Source organism: Bos taurus, chromosome 21 (genome assembly GCF_002263795.3).
Source record: "Bos taurus isolate L1 Dominette 01449 registration number 42190680 breed Hereford chromosome 21, ARS-UCD2.0, whole genome shotgun sequence".
NCBI classification, from domain to species: Eukaryota; Metazoa; Chordata; class Mammalia; order Artiodactyla; family Bovidae; genus Bos; species Bos taurus.
Window position 1 is genome coordinate 32,439,364 of NC_037348.1, and position 25,946 is coordinate 32,465,309.

Here is a 25,946-nt window from a genome sequence, read left to right on the forward strand (position 1 = left end):
CTTTTGAAAACATTACTGGAATAAATGATCTACAGAATCACAGTAAACCACAAAGTAAGAGTAGTATAAGCAATTGATAGATATAAACATTTGGATTAATAAAATGTAAGAATCTTAACAAAAGCTCTCCTTTAGATTTGGTACTAACCAGGTTTCCTTTGTCTTGGCTCAAAAACAACAATCTTTCTGTAAAACCTCTCTTGCCTGGAATAGAGATGCAGACACAGAAACAGACTTGTAGACACAGTGAGGGGAGGAGAAGGTAGCATGAATTGAGAGAGTAGCAACTAACATATATACACTACCATGTGTAAAATAGATAGCTAGTGGGAAAATGAAAGCAAAAGTCAGACTCTTTCCGACCCCATGGACTATAGCCTGCCATCCATGGAATTCTCCAGGCAAGAATACTTTTCTCCAGGGGACCTTCCCAACCCAGGGACCAAACCCAGGTCTTGTTTACTGTATGAACCACCAGGGAAGCCTAAGTATATTGAAGTGGGCAACCTAGCCCATCCCATCTCCATAGGATCTTCCTGACCCAGGAAAAGAACCGGGATCTCCTGCATTGCAGGGGATTCTTTACCAGCTGAGCTACCAGGGAGGCCAGACAGTGGGAAGCTGCTGTATAACACAGGGAGCTTAGCACAGTGCTCTGTGACAATCTAGAGGAGTGGGATGGAAGGGGTGGGAGGGAGGTTCGAGAGGGAGGGGATATATGTATACTTATAGCTGATTGATACTGTTGCACAGCAGAAACTAATACAACACTGTAAAGCGATTATCTTCCAGTTTAAAAAAAATTCATCGCCACAGAGCAGGAGCTGGGGGAGGGGAGGGGAGGAGGCAGAACTCTGTACATAATGTCAGGATTTGTCCTGTTCTTAACATGGTCAGGGCTCATACAAGATCCTGGGCCCACAGTCTGTAGCTCAAAAGTCCACTGAATACATGTGAAAATATAAAAGCTATCTGATCTAATTAATATTACATGTAGATTCCAAATCTACTCAAACCAAGAATCAGATAATTTGTTAAATCTGAATTATGACTAAATCCTTTTTTCCTTTGAAGCAAACCAAGTACCAGGTTTTGGATCCCAATTGTGTTGGTTAAGTCAAATTGCATTCTATTAGCCCATGAGTATATTTCTGTAAGTATAGCTATGTTGAAATAAAGTGTTAAAAAGCAAAAGAAAAAAAAGTTCATTGTAACCCATGTGGGGAAATAAATTTACTCCTACTCTGCTGGTGGGAATATAAGTAGACCAAAAAACAAACAAACAAAACTTTGCTGCTTGAGGAGGTCTTCTACTAATTACCTCTCCAGGTTCTCACTGCACACAATTTCCTGTCTATCAAGGCATTTTAACAAAACTAGGAGCTCCTTCCTCAAGATGGACACTTTGGAGGGGTCCAGCAAACAGTCACAAAACACAGAAGAAAAGAACCTTGCTCTCTTTGATTCCACTTTGAAATTTTGTATATATAAGGGTGAACTATTTATCCATTTCTAAACTCTGAGGGGGGAAGACTGAGTCTTCTTACTTGGTTACAGCTCTGATAATACTTTAGCAAGTGTTAGGAAAATAGTAGCTGCTTAATAAATGTTGAATATGGAACAATAAAAAGTTAAAAGTTTAAGAATTAACACTGCACAGCTTTTAACTTCTTGGGTATACTATTGGGTATTTAGCAGAATTAAAGTTAAAAAGTAACTATTTTAATATAAGCTTTCATCTTAAAAACAGTTTGAAGTAATGGAGAGTACAGGTATAATCAGACACACCTGTGTGATAATGTCTTTGCACTTCCATGTCCTCATTCTAAAATTGGAACCAACCTAGTTTACAAGATTGGTGTAAAGATTAAAGATAATATATACAAACTATCCATTAGCCCAAGCCCCACAGTAGGTGTTCAACAAATACATGGCAATATTATGTGACTTAATCCTCAACATAATTTCAGGCTTTGGAGATAAAACCTTTTTCTTCCTGCTTCATTTTCAACATATCCCTCATTTGTATTTAAATCCCTTCTTAAAAATTTCAAGTATGTATGCTTTTATCAAATATTAGCTTCATTACAAAGTTCTATTAAGAGGAATACCTTTACTACTTTAATAGTAGAGAAGAAAATCAGTTTTGATATTTCACTGCTTTTCTGAGGTCCTAAAACAGTAATAATATTTATGACACTGAAGTTTACGAAGCAGTAAATAGCTTTTGTGGCTGATTAAGCATCTCTGTTTCACTTCACATACCCTGGTACCATAGACATTACCCCTTAATTAAATGCCTGTTTATGTTACACAAAGACCTTTTCTGATCATATACAACTCAACAAATATTAGAATGAGAGAAAAGAAAAAAAAAAGTTGAATTACTGGAAGAGATGCTATTAACACTAAAACTTCTGCTTAAAGTCCAGTCAATGAGATGATATCATATAAAAGTTTTACTGTTTAAAAATCAAAACCAAAAAATCATCCAAAAAAAAACTATACTTAAGAAAGATATCAATTCGGTTTGAAATGTCTGAGATTAGGGATACAAGTAAAAACACAAACATCATGTAAGAGGAGGAGAATGTTTCTTTCTTTTGCTAGAAATAAAATAATTAGCTATAAAGTCATTTTATAATTTTCATTGGATATTAATATTTTAGCACTTGAGTGGCAAAAGACCAGAAAGGTGCAAGTTTGTGTCATTACCAAGGTGAATGTGTATTCTCTCATCTGTGGGGAGTTTTATCCTAGAGTAAGATAAAGGAAAAGTTAAAGAGAAATCCCTGACAAATTATCCTCAGGGCTGTACAGTTCACAGGAAGTTCAGCTGCCATCCTACTTTTGATGCTCCTAATTCAGGCAGCAACTGGTAAATCCGTATCTCTGCACAGACAGGAGGAATGACATGTTAAGGCACAAATTATAATTCATGATAGAAAGGGAGTTTTTCAGCAAGGGAAACAAATAAACAAACAACTCCCTCCTACACACACCTTTTCAGTTCTAGAAAAACAACAGTCTACATGCCTGGTGTGGCTAAATGTTGGATACACTGTATTTATGAAACTGAGCAACTGGTCACAGATTGAAAATGACAATGATATGCAAATATAATGGTATAATATAGCTAAAGAAGTGATCATACATCAGACAAATCATCACCTATACCAGTTTCTATCACTCAAATGTTCTCTGTCTCCACTCCCCATTTAATCCACCAAAAGAAGTTTGGATAAAGTGTTTTTTCTGATCTGTAAGCTGAACACCAAACTGTATTTAGTAGGTTTTCTCAACTCATTTGCATTTGTGTATATTTTGCATTTGCCATAAATACCTATCAACGTGTTTTATTTGCAATCACCTTTATTATTTACACTAATGGGAAGTTGAAAATTAGTCACTCAGTTGTGTCTGATTCTTTGCAACCCCGTGGACTGTAGCCCGCTAGGCTCCTCTGTCCATGGGATTCTCCAGGCAAGAATAATGGAGTGGGTAGCCAGTTCCTTCTCCAAATGGGAAGTAGATAGAGTAGTAAATAGTCTAAAACACTCAAAAATAAAAATTTTATAAATTCAAATAAGATGATAAAAGAATTTTAAAGCCATGATACAAGAGGAACTGGGGTTATTCTTCCTGGAGAAAAACTACTTACAGAGGACATGATGGCTGTCTTTAGACACATGAGTTGTCACACCACAAACACTGCTAAGAAGTAAAGCTGGTGGATGGTCACTAAGGCAGGTTTCAGTTCACTGTATAAAAGACAATCTCTTGTATATGGGTAGGAAAGAACACTCAGAAACCAAATGACATTGAATAGAGAGGTGGTTGGTCTAAAACTAAATGACCCCTAAAGCCTCTTTCAACTCTCGAGTCCATGATTTTGCAATGTATGTTTAAATCATGATCAAATCTGAATGTCTGACAGCAGTTCACGAAATCACACAAAGTTATAACTGTACTGGGGGTCACCGTAGTGAGAAACAGAATGCAGGCTGAGTCATTCCGTGTAATGTCTCTAGCTTGTTCACAGCACCCATTTAAGTAGAGCTTGTATTACTCTGAACCAAGCAAACAACTGCTAACTTTCTTTACGAGTTTCTTACCAAAACACGAAAAACAGAATAAACCAAAAGTAAAAAACTGGAGAGAAAAAATGGGTCAGGCTGTAAAAGAGCTGCAAAAGAACCTTGAGTTCCGACAAGAGCCATATTTAAGGAATTGATCATGAAGTCCAGACACAACACAAGGGAAATGAGTAGTCTGTACAGAAGGAATGAAGGTTTCTAGAAGGGTGGATGCAGAATAAAGAAAGGAACTATAATCATTGTTGAAAATTAAATGCAACTATATGCTCCCCATCTTGCTCAATTCTACAAGTTTGTGCAAAAGGCAGAGTAGGTGAAACACATAAAAAAGGAATCTGACACAGAGCTGGGTGGAGATATCCTGAGAAAGTACCGAGATTGGAAGGCTGAGATCTAAGTGACAAATGTTTCAGATAAGAGAATGACATGTGTGACCCTAAGATGAAAGGGAGCAAAGTGTATTTAAAGAATGAAAACAAGTGAGGCTAGAGAAGTAGGTTTGCAGAAACCGGTCTATACAGTACACTACAGGAGACATTAGGACTTACTTCGTAGCCTAGATCATTAGGAAATCAGGGAAGGAGTTTTAAGCACATGGCTATAATGATCAGATATGGAGTCTGAAAAAATCACTGGATATTGGGCAGAGAATGTTATTTTACAAATTACCAAAGTTGATCTGAGAGAACACTGAAATAGGTTATGATGATGGTAGTCTAGAACAAACAAAGTGGTGGTAATGGTGATGGAAAGTAGATGAATTCAAGAGGTATTTCAAGTATAACAGCCAGTAATGTGATAACACAGGATGACTACAGGGATTTTTGAGAGGGATGAGGGAGAATTAGAGAAGGTCTTCTAAAACATCAGCTCTGAGTCTTAAAGAACTAAAGGCATTAAAGAAAGAAAGTGAAAGTGAAGTCACTCAGTCGTGTCCGACTCTTTGCGACCCCACGGACTGACTGCAGCCTACCAGGCTCCTCAGTCCATGGGATTTTCCAGGCAAGAATACTGGAGTGGGTTGCCATTTCCTTCTCCAGGAGATCTTCCCGACACAGGGACTGAACTGGGGTCTGCATTAAAGATAATGAGAATTCCCGCTTGAACTAATGTTCTGAGATAAAGACAAAGAAAACTAAAGACAGAACTAGTCACAAGTGTAGGATGAAGTCAGTGGGTGGTGTGTCCTTTGTGTTTGGGTCACTGCCGTAAGATGAAAATGGACAGCCAGGCAAAGTCAGATCCCAAAGGGCTTTCAAGGGGAAAAAAAATTTGAAATTTAACCTAGAGACTGTACAAATGATTTTACTGAAGACAGAAACAAGACTTTATATGCCTTTTGGAAAGACTCCTTTGCCAGTGGTATGGGGAGAAATTGTTACTGAACCCAAGTCCATGTGTCCAATGCACAGTGAAGCCAAACAAAACCAAAACATCAGAGTTTGGAGCACAGAAGAGTTTACTGCAGAGCCACGAGTGGCTCTTGCCTTAAAAAACTCCAGAACTTCCTGAAAGTGGTCCACAATGCCCTTTTATAGGCAAGGTGAGGGAGGGGTGTGGTTAGTTGTTGCAAACTTCTGGTATCAGAGCCTTTGTTCTTGAGGTCAGGTCTTTAGGTTCCTGTTAAGCTCCACCCAAACAAATGCTGCTTTCTGTTCTGACAAGAAAGGGCAAGATAGAAAACACCAATCAGGTTAATTCTCAACTTACAACAATTACCCTTCTTTGTGAATATCCCCAACCACAGAGGTGGACCTGAAGTAATGACATGCAATGTCCTTGCAACTTACATCTGACTTCTGGCCACCTCTTAGGGGTAGACAACTGATTTAAGCTATACCAATTTTTGAAACTTGAATGGAAAGCGTGAAGCTGGTTGAAGCTGTTACCTCAATGGCAGTGTCCATATGGCAGTTGCTGAGGCCTCCATGGAACTGCCTGTGACCCATGGAGACTATTGCTGCCATTAAGTCACACAGGTGAGGGTAGGGGAGAGGTTTATTGATGTTCCAAGGCCTGGGCCCAGCCAGTGGGCAGCCTTGGTGCCCACAGAGCCCTCAGCCTGTCCTGGACACCCAGTTCACTCACCAGCCCTGAGGAGAAGGCTGAGATCCGGCTCTTACCACATTCTACTGGGAGGATCACCCAGATCCTGGCTGTTAGAACAGGACATCTAGCCACCCCACTAAGGGTCTCATGGTAATGGTCAAACAAGGGATGCAGCCTGCCCTGCCCCTGTTACAACCTGGGAGGGCACTGCAGGGACCTGGACTGCAGCCAGGCTGAGGTCTGCACTGTCCACTAGCATATGTCTGGCGTGTGGGTGGATGGAGGCCAGCATCTCTGGTCCCAGAATGGGGCACTGAATGTTCCCTGTACTAGGGTGAAGGAGCCATAGGTGTGTGTGTGTGTGTGTGTGTGTGTGTGTGTGTGTATGTGAAATCCTGGATTCTAGTGGGGCAGCCCTAGCTGGCCCACCTGTTCAAATGGGCATGCAGCCAACCCTCACGGATGACTTGGTAAAAATTGGCAGGCCAGAAGTGCAGGAGCTTCATTACCACCTACAGGGCCATTTCCTCTACTCTCTGACATCAGGAGGACAAATGCTGGTGCTTCTTGGCCTCCCTCTCCCTCTCAGTGGTACCCCCATAGCAGCTCTCCCGCCTCTAACCGGACAAAGCTCACCCACTGGGCCACGTCCACCCCTACTGCAAAGTGAACTGGGGACACGGCAGCTAGGTATGACGGGTCATAATAACCTGTGTGACAGAAATGTATGAGGTTCAGAACTAACAGAGGAGCAAAGGAATTTAAAAAATGGGACAAAAAGTATTTAAAAGGTAAGAAAACAGCCTGTGGTTACCAAATGGGTATGGAGAGTTAGAGAAAAGAAAGAGACTAGGACTATCCTTGTTTCTGTCTTGGAACTAGGTAAACTGTGAAACCATTTGCAGATACAAGGAACAGAATTAAGATAAAACAAAGGTCCATCTAGTCAAGGCTATGGTTTTTCCAGTGGTCATGTATAGATGTGAGAGTTGGACTGTGAAGAAAGCTGAGTGCCGAAGAATTGATGCTTTTGAACTGTGGTGTTGAAGAAGACTCTTGAGAGTCCCTTGGACTGCAAGGAGATCCAACCAGTCCATTCTAAAGGAGATCAGTCCTGGGTGTTCTTTGGAAGAACTGATGCTGAAGCTGAAACTCCAGTACTTTGGCCACCTCATGCGAAGAGTTGACTCATTGGAAAAGACTCTGATGCTGGGAGGGATTGGGGGCAGGAGGAGAAGGGGACGACAGAGGATGAGATGGCTGGATGGCATCACCGACTCGATGGACGTGAGTCTGAGTGAACTCCGGGAGATGGTGATAGACAGGGAGGTCGGGTGTGCTGCGATTCATGGAGTCGCAAAGAGTCGGACACGACTGAGTGACTGATCTGAACTGAAAGTGACAATGAGTAACTGTGACCAAGTAAATAACAAATATTACTATATTCCATCTTTCATCATAGTTACTGGCATAATTATCCTATTCTACATACCATTATTAAACTTGGGTTCAGTGGGAACCAGGATAATGTCAACAAAACTCTTTTCTTTTCACCCCATATATGGGGGCTTACATGTGGTAGGTCCTCAACAAATATGTTGAATAAATAATAATTTTGTCAACTAAGTTGATATGTGAATCGCCTAAGACTGTGTGCTTAGCTGTAGCAATTACAGGCAAACCAAATGACGATAGGGAAAACACACAGGAGTTTAATTTCTTTCAGGTAACAAGTAGTCTGGAGCTGGGCAGACCAGGGATAGTTCAACCCTAAGTCAGCCATGACATCATAGAACAAGGTTCCTTCTACTTATCTTACATTCCCTAGCATTTGTTTTCACGTTCATGCTCAACACCCAGGCACTGGTTCCATTTTCCTGACAGGAAGACGGCTGAAGGGCCCAAAGATATCTCCCTTCAGGTGCTGAGCTTCAGTTTTGCAAACAAAGTCCTTCCCAGGATGTTTGTACTTACATCTCCCCTGTCCAGCCCTGTGTCACATGGCCAACCCTGGCTGAAAGATGTCTAAAGGAGAAGGAAGGGAGGGAGAAGGCAGTTGGAAATAGATATTTAATGAGCCAATCTAATTTGCCATGGTAGAATTCATACTTATTTTATCAAAGGTTTTATGGGCGAAAAAAAGAGATAAAGAGAAAACCAGAGTAGGGAAAAAAAATATTAAGAGAAAAGTAAGATAGCACCCAAACCTGGTTTCTAACACCAGTCTCCAATAAAAGGAAGCACGCCTCCTTGGAAAAACGGCTGATTCTAATTCTGTGACAGAAAATACATAAGAATGCCTGAAACATCTTGCAGTGTCATAAAATAAGGAAGTGCCTAGAAAATAAACAAAACTGTGTTAATGGGGCTATGTCCAAGGGGCACACAAGAGGCAATTGAAAGCCAATTTAATGGTTCAAAGCTTGAACAATTTCGGCAATAAAATAAAGTAGTATTAGATTAAAACCCAAAGCATAAGATATATCTCCATGAGTTCATACTCACGATTGAATATATAAACAAATGGAGGAGAAAAGATAAATCTTCTGTGCAGAAGAATTCCAAGTAATTTATGTAGATACTCTTCCCTCAAGGAAGTAAAGCATAACTCTGACTCTAAGTGTAGGCTGTGCACAGAGACTTCCTTGTAAAAAGCAGTACGTGGAAAGGAGAGGGGCAAAATAACTTTACTGCGGAGAAACCTGACAAACACTACTTCAGCCAGGTGATCAAGGGTAACATCAACAGGGTTGAATCACACTCATGGTATGTACTTTTGATACGATGTGACAAGAATGGCACTTTATCTCTGTTGGTCTCCTCCCAAAAACCTATACTGCAGTAAGATCATGGGAAAAACCTCAGATTAATCCCAACTGAGGGACATTCTACAAAATACCAGTATACCTCAGAACTGTCAAGAACATCGAAAATGAAGTCTGAGAAACTGTCTGCAGCCGATAGTCTAAAGAGAAGTGAAAACTAAACATACTGTGGCACCCTGGATGGGCTCCTGCAACAGAAAAAGTATATTAGGTAAAAATTAAGAAAACCTGACTGAACACTGGGTAGGGAAAAATAATGTATCAATACTGGTTTATTAATTGGAACGAATGTCCCATACTATTGTAAGATGTTAATAGGGGAAAGTGTGTTTGTGTGTGCGTGCGTGTGCATGTGTGTGTTTTGGTGGTGGAGGGTAGGGTACATGGGAACTCTATGCCATTTTCTCAATTTTTCAGTAAAGCTAATGCTTCTCTTAAAAATTTTCTGTTAAAAAAAAATGGTACCTGTAATACCTCCACAGTATTAACAGTTTGAGATATATTTTACCAGTTTTGTTTTCCTCTATGAACATACGTATTCACACATCCAATAGTTTTATGGCTTTTCTTTTTATTTTAATTAAATGATAAATACACTAATGTCTACTCATACTCCTTCATTAGTCATGTCCTTATCATACATAGCCATCCTTAGATCTTAGCTCAAAAGTTATATTATCTGAGAGATCCTCCTTGGTTCCCAGACCTGGTTAAGTCCCTCTGACAGGCATGGACTTGGCTTTCCATACTGCTTTTTCCTAGTGCATATTACATTCCTAATCAAGTAATCAATTGAGAAATTAATCATTATTAATGTCTGTCTTCCCTCTAAAATGTGAGTTTCATGTATTATTCATCACAATTGCCCCAGCATGGCGCCTTGGGCACAGCAGGCATTCAGTGAAGAGTGACTAAATAAGTGAAAGAACAGTGCGTGTACACAGCAAAGGAACTACTAAAACCGTGTGACAGATACGGAAAATGTTCAAGATACCTTAGTAAAAAAGAAAGATGCACAGCAATGTGCACTGGAAACTTTTATTTTTAATAGTAATAACTAAAGCTTACTTGATGCACATAAAAAAATAGACAACTTTAGGTGAGAAATTTAAGTATATTTTCAATTTCTAACGTATATAACTGTCATGCTTCAATTTTATATTTTTTGAGTTCTACGTCTCATTTCATCCACATAATCACCCACTCAGGTAGAGAGCCCCTAGCCACAGAAGAAGTGGCAGTAAAAGGTTAAATATGAACATGTGGTACTAGGGCTGGTTAAACACTGTCAGAGGAATGGTGTCTCCTGACAGTCGTGCACTCCTTACTAGCCCTAACAGTTTAACAATAAATAGTGAAAGTTGAAATTTCACATGTATGATGTAACAGATTTTATTTTCTTGAGCTCCAATATCACTGCATACAGTGACTACAGCCATGAAATTAAAAGGCTCTTGCTCCTTGGAAAGAAAGCTATGATAAACCTAGATGGCCTATTAAAAAGCAGAGACATCATTTGGCCAACAAAGGTCTAGTAAGTCAGAGCTATGGTTTTTCCAGTTGTCATGTATGCATGTAAGAGTTGGACCATAAAGAAGACTGAGTGCCAAAGAATTGATGCTTTCTAATGGTGGTGCTGGAAAAGACTCTTGAGAGTTCCCTGGACTTCAAGATCAAACCAGTCAATACTAAGGGAAATCAACCCTAAATATTCATTGGAAGGACTAATGCTGAAGCTGAAGCTGTAATATTTGGCACCTGATGCATAGAGCAGACTCTTTGGAAAAGATCCTGATGTTGGGAAAGACTGAAGGCAAAAGGAGAAGGGGGAAGCAGAGGACAAGACAGTTAGATAGTATCACCAACTCAATGGACATAAATTTGAGCAAACTCTGGGAGATAGTGCAGTACAGGGGAGCCTGGCATGATGCAGTCCTTGGGGTCACAAAGAATCAGACATGACTTAGCAACTGAACAACAACAACTGTGCAACAACTGAATTTGAATTTAACAGCTACCTGTACATGTGTATGTGTGTGTGTTAAGTTGTGTGTGTTAAGTTGCTTCAGTTGTGTTGGCTCTTTGTAACCCTATGGACTGTAGCCTGTGGGGCTCCTTTGTTCATGAGATTTCCATGGCAAGAATACTGGAGTAGGTTGCCATGTCCTCCTCCAGGGGATCTTCCCACCCCAGGAATCGAACCCACATCATTTTATGTCTCCTGTATTAGCAGATGGGCTTTTTTACCACTAGAGCCATTTGGGAAGCCTTAATAGCTCTACAAGTTTAAATTAATCATATTTCAAACATCATACATATAGACAAATATTTATTGTGGCCCTAAGAAGACATCAATAGTAATTTTAAAAACTGGGTTACCTAGTGAGGCATGTGACAACTTGGATATAACCTCAGGGGAATTAGGCTGGGTGAAAAAAGTCAATCTCAAAGGTTATATACTATATGCCATTTACATAAAATTCTTGAAATACAAAATTTCAGAGGGGGACAGCAGATTAGCACTGGCCCAGAACTAGGGATGGTGGAGAGGACTGGGTGTAGCTATAAAGTGGTAGTATGAGGGAGCTCTTTGTGCTTATGGAACAGTTCTATACTGGGGCTACAGTGGTAGTTAGACAAAGCTACACAAGACAAAATTGCACAGAACCGGATATACACATAGAGAAATGCGTGTAAAACTGATGAAATCTGAATAAAGTCTATGGATTGTATAGATATCAATTTCCTGGTTTTGCTATAGTACTATAGTTTTGTAGGAAGTTACCATTGGGGAACGGAGAAGGCAATGGCAACCCACTCCAGTACTGTTGCCTGGAAAATCCCATGGACGGAGGAGCCTGGTAGGCTGCAGTCCATGTGGTCGCTGAGTCGGACACAATGGAGCGACTTCACTTTCACTTTTCACTTTCATGCATTGGAGAAGGAAATGGCAACCCACTCCAGTGTTCTTGACTGGAGAATCCCAGGGACGGGGGGGAGCCTGGTGGGCTGCGGTCTATGGGGTCGCACAGAGTCAGACATGACTGAAGTGACTCAGCAGCAGCAGCAGCAGCAACCATTGGAGAAAATTAGGTGAAGAATACACAAGAATTCTGTACTACTTTGACAACTTGTGAATGCTTACCAATTTGAAATGAAAAGTTTTTAAAATGCCCCCCCCCAAAAAAAAGGTTGATAAATGATACAAAAAAAAAAAAAACACAAAAAAACCCCTCATAATTTGTCCTTGCCTGAAACCCTTTGAATCAGGTTTTTAGGAATATCCAATACACAGAGCAATAACTGGATTGGAAGAAATACGACATTGCAGAGCTGTGCAACAACAGAATGGGATCTCAAGCAGGCAGGGAGTTCCTCATTGGAGGTATTTCAACAAAGAGAGGATGATTTTCTAAGGGATATGGTAAGGGATATGGTAAAAATAACTCATATTAGTTTTTAAGTGGGGTTTCCCTGGTGGCTCAGATGGTAAAGAATCTGCTGCAGTGCAAAGACTAGGGTTTGAGTCCTGCGTTGGGAAGATTCCCTGCAGAAGGGAATGGCAACCCACTCTAGTATTCTCGCCTGGAGAATTCCATAGAGAAGCCTGGGGGTTATAGTCCATGGGGTCATAAACAGTTGGACATGACTGAGTGACAAATACACACACAAATATCTACTCTAAGCCACCATTTATAGATTTGACTAACATATGGGATAGCTAACACAACTCCCACTCCCTCTCTTCCCAACGTGTGATCGTATCAGACATTATGAGATCCTACCACTCCTTTCCAAATGTCCCCTGGAAGCCTCCTAATTGTTAACCCTGCTTATTTAACTTATATGAAGAGTACATCATGTGAAACGCTGGGCTGGATGAAGCACAAGGTGGAATCAAGATTGCAGGGAGAAATATCAATAACCTCAAATATGCACATGATACCACCCTTATGGCAGAAAGTGAAGAAGAACTAAAGAGCCTTTTGATGAAAGCAAAAGAGGAGAGTCAAAAAGCTTAAAACTCAACATTCAAAAAACTAAGATCATGGCATCCAGTTCCATCACTTCATGGCAAATAGATGGGGAAACAATGGAAACAGTGACAGACTTTTTTTCTTGGGCTCCAAAATCACTGCAGATGGTGACTGTAACCATGAAATTAAAAGATGTTTGCTCCTTGGAAGAAAAGCTATGACTAATCTAGACAGCATATTAAAAAGCAGAGACATTACTTTGCTGACAAAGGTCCGTCTAATCAAAGCTATGGTTTTTCCAGTAGTCATGGATGGATGTGAGAGTTGGTCCATAAAGAAAGCTGAGTGCCGAAGAATTGATACTTTTGAACTGTGGTGTTGAAGAAGACTCTTGAGAGTTCCGTGGACTGCAAGGAGATCAAACCAGTCAATCCTAAAGGAAATCAGTCCTGAATATTCATTGGAAGGACTGATGGTGAAGCTGAAGCTCCAATACTTTGGCCACTTGATGTGAAGAACTGACCCACTGGAAAAGACCTTGATGCTGGGAAAGACTGAAGGCAGGAGAAGGGGATGACAGAGGATGAGACAATTGGATGGCATCACCGACTCAATGGACATGAGTTTGAGTAAACTCTGGGAGCTGGTGATGGACAGGGAAGCCTGGGATGCTGCAGTCCATAGGGTCGCAAAGAGTTAGACATGACTGAGTGATGGAACTAAACTGACCACTTTTTTCCAAATGTCCCCTGCTGCTGCTGCTAAGTCGCTTCACTCGTGTCCGACTCTGTGCGACCCCATGGACTGCAGCCTACCAGGCTCCTCCGTCCATGGGATTTTCCAGGCAAGAGTACTGGAGTGGGTTGCCACTGCCTTCTCCGCCAAATGTCCCCTGGAAGCCTCCTAAATGTTAACTGATACTCTGGGTAGTCACTGCCAGTTAGTCAGAGCTGATACCTCCTAACAATGCAGTCCATATTCTATAAAATCTTCAATAATGGCAAAACTATAAATCTTAATTCAAAATAAAGCTTTGCCAAACCTTGTGCTAGACTGAGACTAACAGCCTAATACGTTCTAGAGAAGACTGTCTCCAGCTGCAACAGTAATCATAATCACTATGATAATGCTTTGAAATTTAATAGCCACTCTGATCTAATGACCTAATAGTAATGGAACTTTATCATTGCAAATAAATTAGTCTTACCTTTCAAACTCTTCTTAGAGAAAAGGTGAGAAATTATTCTTGGCCTATAACAGGTGAAATTTTAGCACACACAAAGTGAGCAATAGTTTGCCCCAAACACAGTTAACAACAAACAAAAAAAGTATACCCAAGTACCACTTGAGTATAAAGCTCAAGACTTTGAATCTTTTAAGCATTCTAAAAACACTTCAATTTCAAAAGGAGTATAAAAAAGAAAATCTCAAATAGGAAAATTAAGTTTACACTTAGTAACTAAAACTATTATCTCTGACAATTGAAGAGTTAATATTAATAACTAACTTTGAAAGATTCTAAATTAAAGAAAGCAAAGGGAATCAAAACTGGCTGTCACTGCCAAATAGGAAATCTTTGATGAATACCTAGAATCTGGGAGCAGCTCATGATACTAAAGGAAAAGAATACTTCAGCTAATCAGTTCAGTTCAGTTGCTCAGTCATGTCCGACTCTTTGCGACCCCATGATTCGCAGCACACCAGGCCTCCTTGTCCATCACTAACTCCCGGAGTTCACCCAAACTCATGTGCATCAAGTCAGTGATGCTATCCAGCCATCTCATCCTCTGTCATCCCCTTCTCCTCCTGCCCCCAATCCCTCCCAGCATCAGGGTCTTTTCCAATGAGTCAACTCTTCGCATGAGGTGGCCAAAGTATTGGAGTTTCAGCCTCAGCATCAGTCCTTCCAACGAACAGACTTCAGCTAATAAACAGACCTACAGCACAGAGATAAAAGGTTCTTTGAAGAGTTTCATTGTTTCTTAAGATGTTTTAAAGAATAAGAAAAGGTAAAACCAAGCACTTCAGCTAGCTGAGAAATAAAATAAAAATATCAGATGTGTACCTCCTGTAGACCTCTGTTTTCTAATATGGTCCATCATTAAATCCTCTCAAATAGCTGTTCTACTCCACGCGACAATCTGTCCTAACATTCTGGGCCTGCTAACACCAAATTTACAGATGTACCCAATTAGAGCCAAGCAAACTGATTGTCATTTTTAGCAATATCACTAGAGATGGTGCTTTATTCTTTCTTTCTTCATTTTTCTTATTTGCAAAATAGGAAGTTGCTCCCAATAGAAAGCATCTTTAAAGGGTCAACTCCAAAGCAAGGCCAAAATATGAGGTTTTATTATGATAACCAAAATGCATCTTTGTAACAAAAATATTGTTGTGTTTTATGATATATTTTGGTTTTTCTCTTGGTAATTGTCACTGACATTGGTGACATATGATATAAAAACAAGAAACAGCTTTAGAAAGATTCTCCAAGGTAAGAATGGTTGCCTCCTTCAGTCAGTAGTGACTTCTGATCTCTTGATCTTAGTCTCTCCTTATTCCCTACTGTCATCGCAACCAAGAGAAATCATTTGGTAATAAACTGATTTAATAAATCAGTTTTATTTAATAAATAAAAAATTTGGTAATAAACTGTCCACTCCTACCATATTGTAATTATTTGTATATGTAACTTTCTCTTCCATTGTCCTCATTTAGAATAAAACACTTTATCTCATACATTTTCTATTGATGCTTGCACATAGCAGGCCTTGGGGAAATGTTTACCAAACATTTAATAATCATGGCAAAACCCGCCACTGTTTACTAGAATTTTATTTTCCAGGTTTTTCTAGACTAAATAAAACAGAACAGCAACATCCAACAACTTGTGCTTTGCCGCTGCCGTTCATTATTTTTCACATCCAGGAGACGAGCTAGTTGAGTCTCTTATTTCTTTGTGTCAAAATTTAAGACTTCAGAGGCAGACAATGACCTCCTCGAGGGCAGGAATCACATCTTATTTATGTCTATACTCCTAGTACCTGGGTATGGAATATGAGCTCAATAAATGTTTGCTGAGTAAAGGCATTATTAAACTGATCCACAGTGCATTTTCCATACTGTCTAAAAATAATTTCTAATATTGTACCCATAATCCATGTAGAAGAATCTCAAAATATTTGTCCCATTAGAGTTTACAAGGCGATTTGGTGCAGAGCAGTGATATATTAAATTGAATTCAGTTCCTAAGTTCTATGTAGAGTAAAATCTGAATATGAAAAAAAAAAAAAAAAGAGGAAAAAATACCCCATCTAGAATACATTCGGAAAACCCTTGCGTTAGTGCAACCTCAGCAAACAGGTGGAGCTGAGTTGTCACGCGCTTTTATATTGAGAGGATAAATGAGCAGTGACAGGGCCACAGAAAAGCCAGAAGCAGTTAAACTCCTTGTAAATTCTACATTCTCTGGGCTAATTAAAGTTCTCAAGTGGAAATCCCACCTTTCTATTTTGGAAGTGATTTTAAAAAGATGTTCGTGAGGTCTTTAGATCTATTTTCCTTCAACAATATACAGATGAAATTTTCTTGGCTTATAAGTTAAAGATGATTTTTCTAATTGGGATCTGGAAATCCAACTACATCTTTCTCACTGCTTTTTAAAAATCTCTCTCCCTTTTAGTGACCAAGATTCTTTGATATGAATATAATCAACATAAATGTTAAGTTACTTGAAGCTGAAGTCATTATGAAGAATGGATTAAGATTTAAAAATAGGTACAAATAGAAGATAATAGTATAAATAGGACAGAGAACTGGAGATAACTGTAATTTTTCCAAAATAAACTATAACCATAGACTGCATCTAACTTCTACAGTTTAGAAATCTAATACTATACAGTTAGAAATTTGTCTATTAAATGTTCTAAATGTTAAGAGAAATATGATCTCAAAATATTCTCCACAGACTATAAGAGTTAAAATCTCCCCATCTGCTAAGCCATTTCAGTCGTCTATCTAAGCATCCTTCTCCTGTTTCCCTGCCTTACTCCCACCCAGATTCATCTTTGGATTTTAGAGACTGATATAATGAACTTCATCTTTAGTGGCCTATTAACTTTGATAAAGGGACTCTAAAATATTGATAACAAACACTTTCAACTATTCTCTTGTGATAAAAAACTACAATATTCTGGGTCTTACTTTTGGTCTTAACAATCTTTCCAACAGATGAGTAAACACAGAACTTTTAAATTAAGAGAAATAAAAGGAAGGACACAAAGTATTTCCAATAAAAACATAAATGCCAGAACCATTTTGAAACAAAGTTATACTCTCTTCATTAGAATGAAAATTAATCTACATTTCCTCCTGGTATAAGTGAAACACAGGGCTAGAAAGCTTTGTTTTGAGACTCCTTCTCTCTTTATTTCAATTTGTATTTTCCATCTGATGACAGCATTGTCTGAAAACAGGGAATTTCCCTCATCATAGAAATTTTCTGGTGGCACTCTAGAAGGAAAAAAATCATTCTTGGCTCCCAGTCCAATTGCCTAGTAATGGTAGAAAGACAACTCTCTAAGACAGTAAGATGGCTCTGGAACTGATCTCATTTACCCCAAAATATAGAATCATTCATAGTCTATATTCTTGATATTATTCTGTTTAGGAAGTAGCTTGTCATTTGGGATGTACTTAAAAAATTATCAGTGACAAATGAGTTCTTGATAGAGGTAGACAGAAGATAAACTACTTTATGTACACTATATTTTAAAAATTCTCAGAAAATTTTTAGTAAGCAAAATAATCCCAGTGGGTGCTACGATTCTTTACCTCAAGTAAACGTATTTAACAACAAACTACATCCAAGAATGTCTTTCACAATAACAATGATATTCAACTATCACTTAAAGTAAACTTTCAAAACATGCAACAAAAATCCAAATACTTCTGATAGGGCTCACTGTTTTCCACAGAAATTAATAATATCATTAAGGCCAAAAATAAGCAACCAAATTTTAGAAATAAGAACCAAAGATTTTCTACTAAAATGTATTCCCAAATGATTATCAACACAATGGTGAATAGCTTAATGATCTTTTAATAACTATAAAATCAAGTATTTGGATGTTAAACTATTCCCTGCACTCATAAGATTACTATTCTAAATTAAGTAAATCAATATTGGGAAAAGGGTACATCTAAATTAAAACCAGTCAGTTAAATAAAGAAACAACCCAATGAATCATTATAAATTCCTATGCCAATAAGATAAAAACTCAAACTTGGCTCTAATGTATTCAAAGTATGTCTGTATTTCTTTTACACTCACAGTCTTTGTAAATAAGAGGCAGATAATCATTAAACAAGTTCCTTTTTATAACTTATACAAATATGTTTAACAACTGACCAGTTTTAAACATAAATGGAACATTATGTCAAAAACTACAAAATACACTAAGGCCATAATTAAATATTCCTATTTAACAAGAAAAAATTAAATATCAATTATGATTGAATTGTTTTATGTTAATCCTGAAAAACTAAACCACTATACCAACTTTAATAAAATACACTAGATATTCTTTTTGATATAATCGGAATCATTAAAAAGAATATGTTTTAAGTGGGAAAAACATAATGTTACTACAAAAGTCAAAGGTTAAAATGATAATTAAGAAGATATTTACACTCTGAAGATTTAAGAATTAATTGACACACCTATGAACAATCAATCATCAACAAAAGAGGCATATACAGTGGGGCAAAGACAAAGACAATCTCTTTAGCAAGTGTAACTGGGAAAGCTGAACAGGCACATGTAAACCAATGAAGCCGGGACACATCCTCACACCATACACAAAAACAGAGCCAAATGCTTTAAGACATAAATATGAGACCATATGTAAATCCTATATGAAAACATAGGCAAAACCAGTATTTTCTTAGGTCTGCCAAGGCAACAGGAATAAAAGCAAAAATAAACAAATGGGACCTAATCAAACTTGGAAGCTTTTGCACAGCAAAGGAAACCATAAACAAAATGAAAAGACAACCTACAGACTAGGAGAAAATATCTGCAAAGGATGTAGCAGACAGGGGCTAAATTTCCAAAATATACAAACAGCTTCTATAATTCAATAACAATCCCTCCAAAACAAACAAACAACCCAGTTGAAAAATAGGCAGAAGCCCCAAGTAGACATTTCTCCAAAGAGGACATACAGATGGCCATTAGGCACATGGAAAGATGCTCACTGTCACTAATTATTACAGAAATGCAAATCAAAACAACAATGGGGTACCACCTCACACCAGTCAGAATGGCCATCATTAAAAAGTCTACCAATAATAAATGCTAGAGAAGATATGGAGAAAAGGGAACCCTCTAACACCGCTGGTGGGAATGTAAATTGGTATAGCCACTCTGGAAACCAGTATGTAGAGATTCCGCAAAAAACTAAAAGCAGAGTTGCCATATGATCCAACAATTCCACTCCTGGACATATATCCAGAGAAAAGTCTAATTTGAAAAGATACATGCACCTCTATGTCCATAGTAGCACTATTTACAATAGCCAAGATATGGAAAAAACTTAAATGTCCACTGATAGATAAATGGATAAAGAAGATGTGGTACATATATACAATGGAATATTACTCAGACATTAAAAATAATGAAATAATGCCATTTGCAGCAACATAGATGCAACTAGAGATTATCATACTACATCAAGTAAAAAAAAAAAAAGAAAAATACCATGTAATATCACTTACATGTGGAATTTAAAATACAACACAAATGAACATACCTACCAACAAAAACAGACTCTCAAATATAGAGGACAGACTTGTGGTTGCCAAGGAGGAGCGAGGTGGGGAAGGAAAGGACTAGGAGTTGATTAGCAGATGCAAACTATTATATATAGGATGGATAAACAACAAAGTCCTACTGTATATTCAGTATCAATGATAAGTCATACTGGAAAAGAATACAAAAAAGAACATATGTGTATATATATGTATATTACTGAGTTACTTTATTGTAGAGCAGAAATTTAAACTTTGTAAATCAACTATATTTCAATAAAATCTTAAAAAAAGAATTAATTGATAAACATGTTATGGGAAAAGAAGGAAATGGCAACCCACTCCAGTACTCTTTCCTGGAAAATCCCATGGACAGAGAAGCCTGGTAGGCTACAGTCCATGGGGTCGCAAAGAGTTGGACATAACTGAGAGACTTCTCTTTCTTTCCTTTTCTTTATGGGAGAAGAAGCGAGCCCTCCAACAGTTCACAATGACTTCAAGGACATTTTAATACCACAACTAACAGCTTCTGGACAACTACTACCCTGCAGTCCAGTGGAAATGACTCTAGTTTAATAATGGAAGTTTCACTTTCCAATAACAGAAGATCAGTTTACAATAAACCATATGGATTTTAATCCATAATGATAGGCCCATTATTACAAACACATTTTAAAAACTTTTCCAAGTATGAGCCTAAGCTTTCTCTTCAATGAAAAAAATAGTGTATAAACCTTATACAGTTGTGGGGATTAGAAACAATGTTTAAAAAGTTTCTAGCACAGAGAACTTGCAGGGTATCTGGCACAATTACATGTTTTAAATATACTACAAAACTGCACATTAAACATCTTTAAAAAGAATGAAAAAAAGCAACACCTGGGTTAAAGATCTAACATCATTCAGACCAAATTTAGTAACTGACATTCTTTTGTACAGTATTCTGTACAAAAACTTTCTAATGTTGTAACAAAACCACCAAAGGTTTTAGTTAATACAGGAGCCAAATTAAAAACATAAATAAAGAAAACAGAATAAATAATATTTACTGGCTACGTATTACCACACTAGGCACAAAGCTAGCAACATATGACAATCTATATTATAGTTTTACTGATGAGGAAACTAAGGCTCTGAGAGCTATTCAGTGGCAGAGCTGGGATTCATGGGGGTCTGAATGATAGCAGACTATTTTCTGTCCACAGTACCACACAAAATTCATAGAAAAGTAATTAAGAAATTCAGAAACCATAAACTAGGCAAGATCGGTGTTTTTGAAGCAAAGGAATTATTCTCACTTAAACATTTAGGGAACAAGAAGAATACCAGTTGTAGGTCATTGGAAAACTTAACCAAAAAACCAACATGCCCATTAGACAAAAAAAAAAAAAGTCAGATATAGCAAAATATTTACCATCAAGTTGCTTAATAGATATACAAAGATCTAGGAGGTATAGATGGTTTTCCAGACTACAAAAACAGTAGTTCATAGATTAAATTTCTTCATATCTAAAATGTAAGATATTTCTCTTTCTATAAAGAAGAAAAAAAAAACATACTTATTTTTTATTAAAGTATAGCCAACAGGCCATGAAGTAATTTTGCCATTTTTAAAACAAGTGCCATTACATATTTGCAATTTACTAGTGATTTCAAACCAAAATACAAAGCAAAATAGACTTTTATCATGGCCACTGTGCTCCTTGCATCATCTGGATAGATACTTGCTCCTCGGATCAAAAATCCAAAATCTCCATTTTCCAGGTAATTTTAGAGGACTAAACATTGCCAATCAGAGCAAGGGAGAAAAAAGCAACAAAGCAAGGGCTACTATTTCCTGCAATACAAAACTCAAGTTATGCCTCCAGGTAATAAGAGTTTTATTGATTTACCATTTAAGAACTCAACCATGCAACTAGAGACTGTCATACTAAGAGAAGTCAGAAAGGGAAAGACACATACCATATGATATTATTTATACGTGGAATCTAAAATATGACACGAATGAACCCATCTACGAAACAGAAACAGATTCATGGACATAGAGAACAGACCGGGGGGTGCCAAGGGGAAGGTGGGTGAGTGCGGGATAGAGTAGGAGGTTAAGGCTAGCAGATGTAAGCTATTACATATAGAATAGATAAACAACAAGGGCCTACTGTACAGCACAGAGAACTATATTCAATATCCTGTGATGAACCACATGGAATCATAATGGAAGCATAATGGAAAAGAATATAAAAAGAGAATATATATGTATATGTAAACAGAATCACTTTGCTATATAGCAGAAATTAACACAACACTGTAAATCAACTATACTTCAGTTAAAAAAACAAACTCAGTTATAACCAAGACTGAATTCCAGTCTTTTTTTTCTCTCTGCCAATCAGCATGTTCTAGATCAGTACAACTCTTACCTAGTTTACAGTAAATTGGTTTTCAAGTGTTCTAATATTTGATATAATCAAGCAAATCAGAAAGATAAGTCAGAGGAGAAAACTCACAGTGCATTCTAACGATTTGTACAAATAATTTTCAGGAAATCAGCAACACAACTCACACTCATTAGCTAGGATGACCTAGATGTGACCATCCTGTTGACTGACACTGCAGTTTTTTGTCACTGGGTTACTCTGCATCAGTGATGATGTAAAAACAGCAGAACATATAAGTAAAAATGTACCCCGGCCACACCAAATTTATAAAAACTGTAATAAAGCAGTCTTCTAAGAGTTTACTTCACAAAGGAAAACAAGGATGACAGGGGAAATGCTGACTACAGTCTGCCCAGGCTTGAAAAAAGTTGTAATTTCCTTCCTCAATCAATTTCACTAGTCAGTTAACTAACATCCTGGTTCTAATTTAAGGGCTGGGCCTGCTCACTGTCTGAATCACCAGACAGAAGGGAATGGCAAACACAAAAAGGAAAAAAATACAACTCAAATTTTTAAATGTGTGTAATACTTTTAAATGTGTGTAATCAGGGAAAAAACACAATAAAAACAAAAGTAGCTTTAAACTTTTTTTCTCTGATTTTAAAAGTAATAGTGGGGCTTCCCTGGTGTGTGTGTATGTGTGTGCTCAGTTGTGTTCGACTTTTTGCAACCCTGTGGGCCCACCAGGCTCCTCTGTTCGTGGGATTCTCCAGGCAATAATACTGGAGTGGGTTGTCAGTTCCTCCTCCAGGGGATCTCCCTGACCCAGGGATTGAACCCGAGTCTCTTCTGTCCCCTGGATTCTTCGAGAATCCGCCTGCCAATGCAGGAGACACAGGTTTGATCTCCGATCTGGGAATATTCTACATGCTGTGGAACAACTAAGCCCATGCTCTAGAGCCCAGGAGCCACAGCTACTGAAGCCCACTTGCCTAGAGCCCGTTACACAGCAAGAGAAGCCACCGCAATGAGAAGCCTGGAAACCACGACGAGAGAGTAGCCCCACTCTCTGCAACTAAAGAAAAGTCTGCGCAGCAACTAAGATCCAGCACAATAAAAAATATATATAAATAAAATTAAAAATAAATAAAATAGTTACAGAAAATTTGAAAAGCACAGACGTGTATAAAGAAAAAGTCATCAGTAACTCCATCAGAGATAATTAAATATATATTAGTATATCAACACATACACAGTTATTTTTTCAAAAAGGTGTTTGTGGGTGTACATTACAAATCCAGAATCAAACCTCTTCTCATCATTGGTCCAAACTACTATCATCTGTTGTCCGGGTTATTACAATAGCCTCTTAACTCCATTTTCCCAGTACTGTTCCTCTCCAGTCTATTCTACACAAAACAGCCAAAATGATTTTAAAAGTCAATCAAATTTCATTTCTCCGCTCAAAATCCTACAATGACTTCTCGTCTTAGAATCATAAAGGCCAAAGTGCTTATAATGACCTATAAGATAACTCTAATGGCCCTCCATTTTCATCCCCAATCTTTACTTCTCTTACCTTATTTCCTACACACTGTATCCCTTGGTCTATCGGACTCAGGACCTCCCTTGTGGCTCAGCTGGTAAAGAATCTGCCCGCAGTGCGGGAGACCTGGGTTCAATACTTGGGTTGGGAAGATCCCCTGAAGAAGGGAACGACTACCCACTCCAGTATTCTGGCCTGGAGAATTCCATGGACTATATAGTCCATGGGGTTGCAAAGAGTTGGACACAACTGAGTGACTTTCACTTTCACTTTATCTGACTCAGCTACTGACCTCTAAGCTCTTGCTGGAACACATACATATCTCTGCCTGAAGTCTTTGGACCTGCAGTTCCCTTCATCAAGAACATTTCCCCCCTGACCCCCCGGCCCAGATAAAACATTGCTTTCTCTCTCCTTAGCTTTCTTTAGGTCTCTATTCAAATGCCACTTTTCAGAGGGGCTTCCCTGGTGGCTCAGTGGTAAAGAATCGCCTGCCAGTGCAGGAAACGTGGGTTCAATCCTAGGTCCAGGAAGATCTCACATACTTCAGAGAACTAAGCCTAAGCACCTCAACTACTGAAGCCTACTAGAGTCCCTGGGCTCCGCAAGAGAAGCCACCGCAATGAGAAGCCTGAGCAATGAAACTAGAGAGTGGCCCCTGCTTGCTGCAAATAATGAAAAGCCCAAGCAGCAATGAAGACTGAGCACAGCCAAAACTAAAACAAATAAAATTTTTTTAAAATGTCACTTTTCAGAGACTTCCTTAACTTACCTTATATAAAGTAGCAAAATTCCTTCTCTTTTTCCTTGGTATTTCCTATTTACCATTAACCCTGTTATATTTTTCTCCAAAGCACTATCGCCAACTGACAAATTTTTTGTTTATGGTTCTGTCTCTCCTGACTAAACTGCAAATTCTATGACAGCAAAGAAAGAATCTGTTTTGTGACACACACACCCCTGCCCGCCCCATCGCCACCCCCCGCGCCCCCCCCCCGCCCCCCGCCCCGCCACACACACACATGGCACTCTACCTCTACATTCTAAAACAATATCTGGACTGTCACTATTTGTGAGTGAATGGCTGAATAACTGCATGAGCAACTGGGATCAGACTATACCTAAAATTTATACTCAGCCTTTATCATTTACTATTATTATCTGGTAAAGCATTCCTAATTTTCATATAGCATCCTATTATAGATACAGACCACAGTATATTCAATTTTCTACTTTGAATATTTAGGTTGTTTCTAAATTTTGTTGTTCTAAATTTATAATATCATAAATATCTTTGTACACACTTTTATATCCTCATATATACCAAATATCCCTGAATATATACCTTCTTGCACAGCTTTGGTAGTTTTTTTAGGATAAAGTATTTTAAATAAAATTGTTGGATCAAAAAGCAAATATATCATGAATGCTTTCAACACATTTTATAAACTATAAACATCAATAGGTGAGTGTAAGTAAGATGGATACATAGTATACATGGATAAGAGTGTGCACATGATAGAGCACAACAATCAGAGGTAAGGAATCAGAATTATATGCAACACAAGGATAGATCATTTAAATGAAAGGCTGAATTTTTTTAAAACAATATAAAAAGTTTAAACTTTGAAAAAAGAAGAAAACAGAAAAAAACAATAAAATGAGATATATAGCCCAGTGTCATTTATAAAAATTATAAATTTATACACAGAAAACACTATGTATTTTCTAAAGATACAGAAATATCCAAAGATGTATGCTATGCTATGCTATGCTAAGTCACTTCAGTCATGTCCGACTCTGTGCGACCCCATGCTAACTACCTTAGAATGGGTGCTTATGAAAGGAAGCTAAATGAGTAGAGACAGGGACATAAGTGGGATAAAGACAACAAAATAACCAATCAAGATACAGGTCTAGTCCTTGGGATGCCAGCATGAGAAGCATTATTCTTCTCCTAAATGCTGGGAAAGAGATAGGGGAGTAAAGAAAATCCAAATAAACTCAACTGGGCCAGTATAATCATAAGAGTTCCATGTAAACAAAAACTGTTCTAAGTACAATTATACAAAATTAACATCTTTCATTTTAAAAGGAGCCAAGAATATTTCACATATTTTAGAAAAAATTCAGTAAATATTGATTTTTTTTAAAAATCAAGAAACTATAATCATTAGGATTATAGTCAATAATCTAAAGTAACTATATGACCAAACTGAGAATTTGATGATTTGTCTGAAATTACTAGGTCTATAACATCCCAA

General features: G+C 38.0%; 1 protein-coding gene across 16 annotated transcripts in view; it reads right to left on the minus strand.

Moving 5' to 3' along the window:
• Positions 1–25,946, minus strand: part of PEAK1 (pseudopodium enriched atypical kinase 1) — a 315,088-nt gene that overhangs the window by 199,867 nt on the left and 89,275 nt on the right. The gene's annotated exons all lie outside the window — the stretch shown is intronic.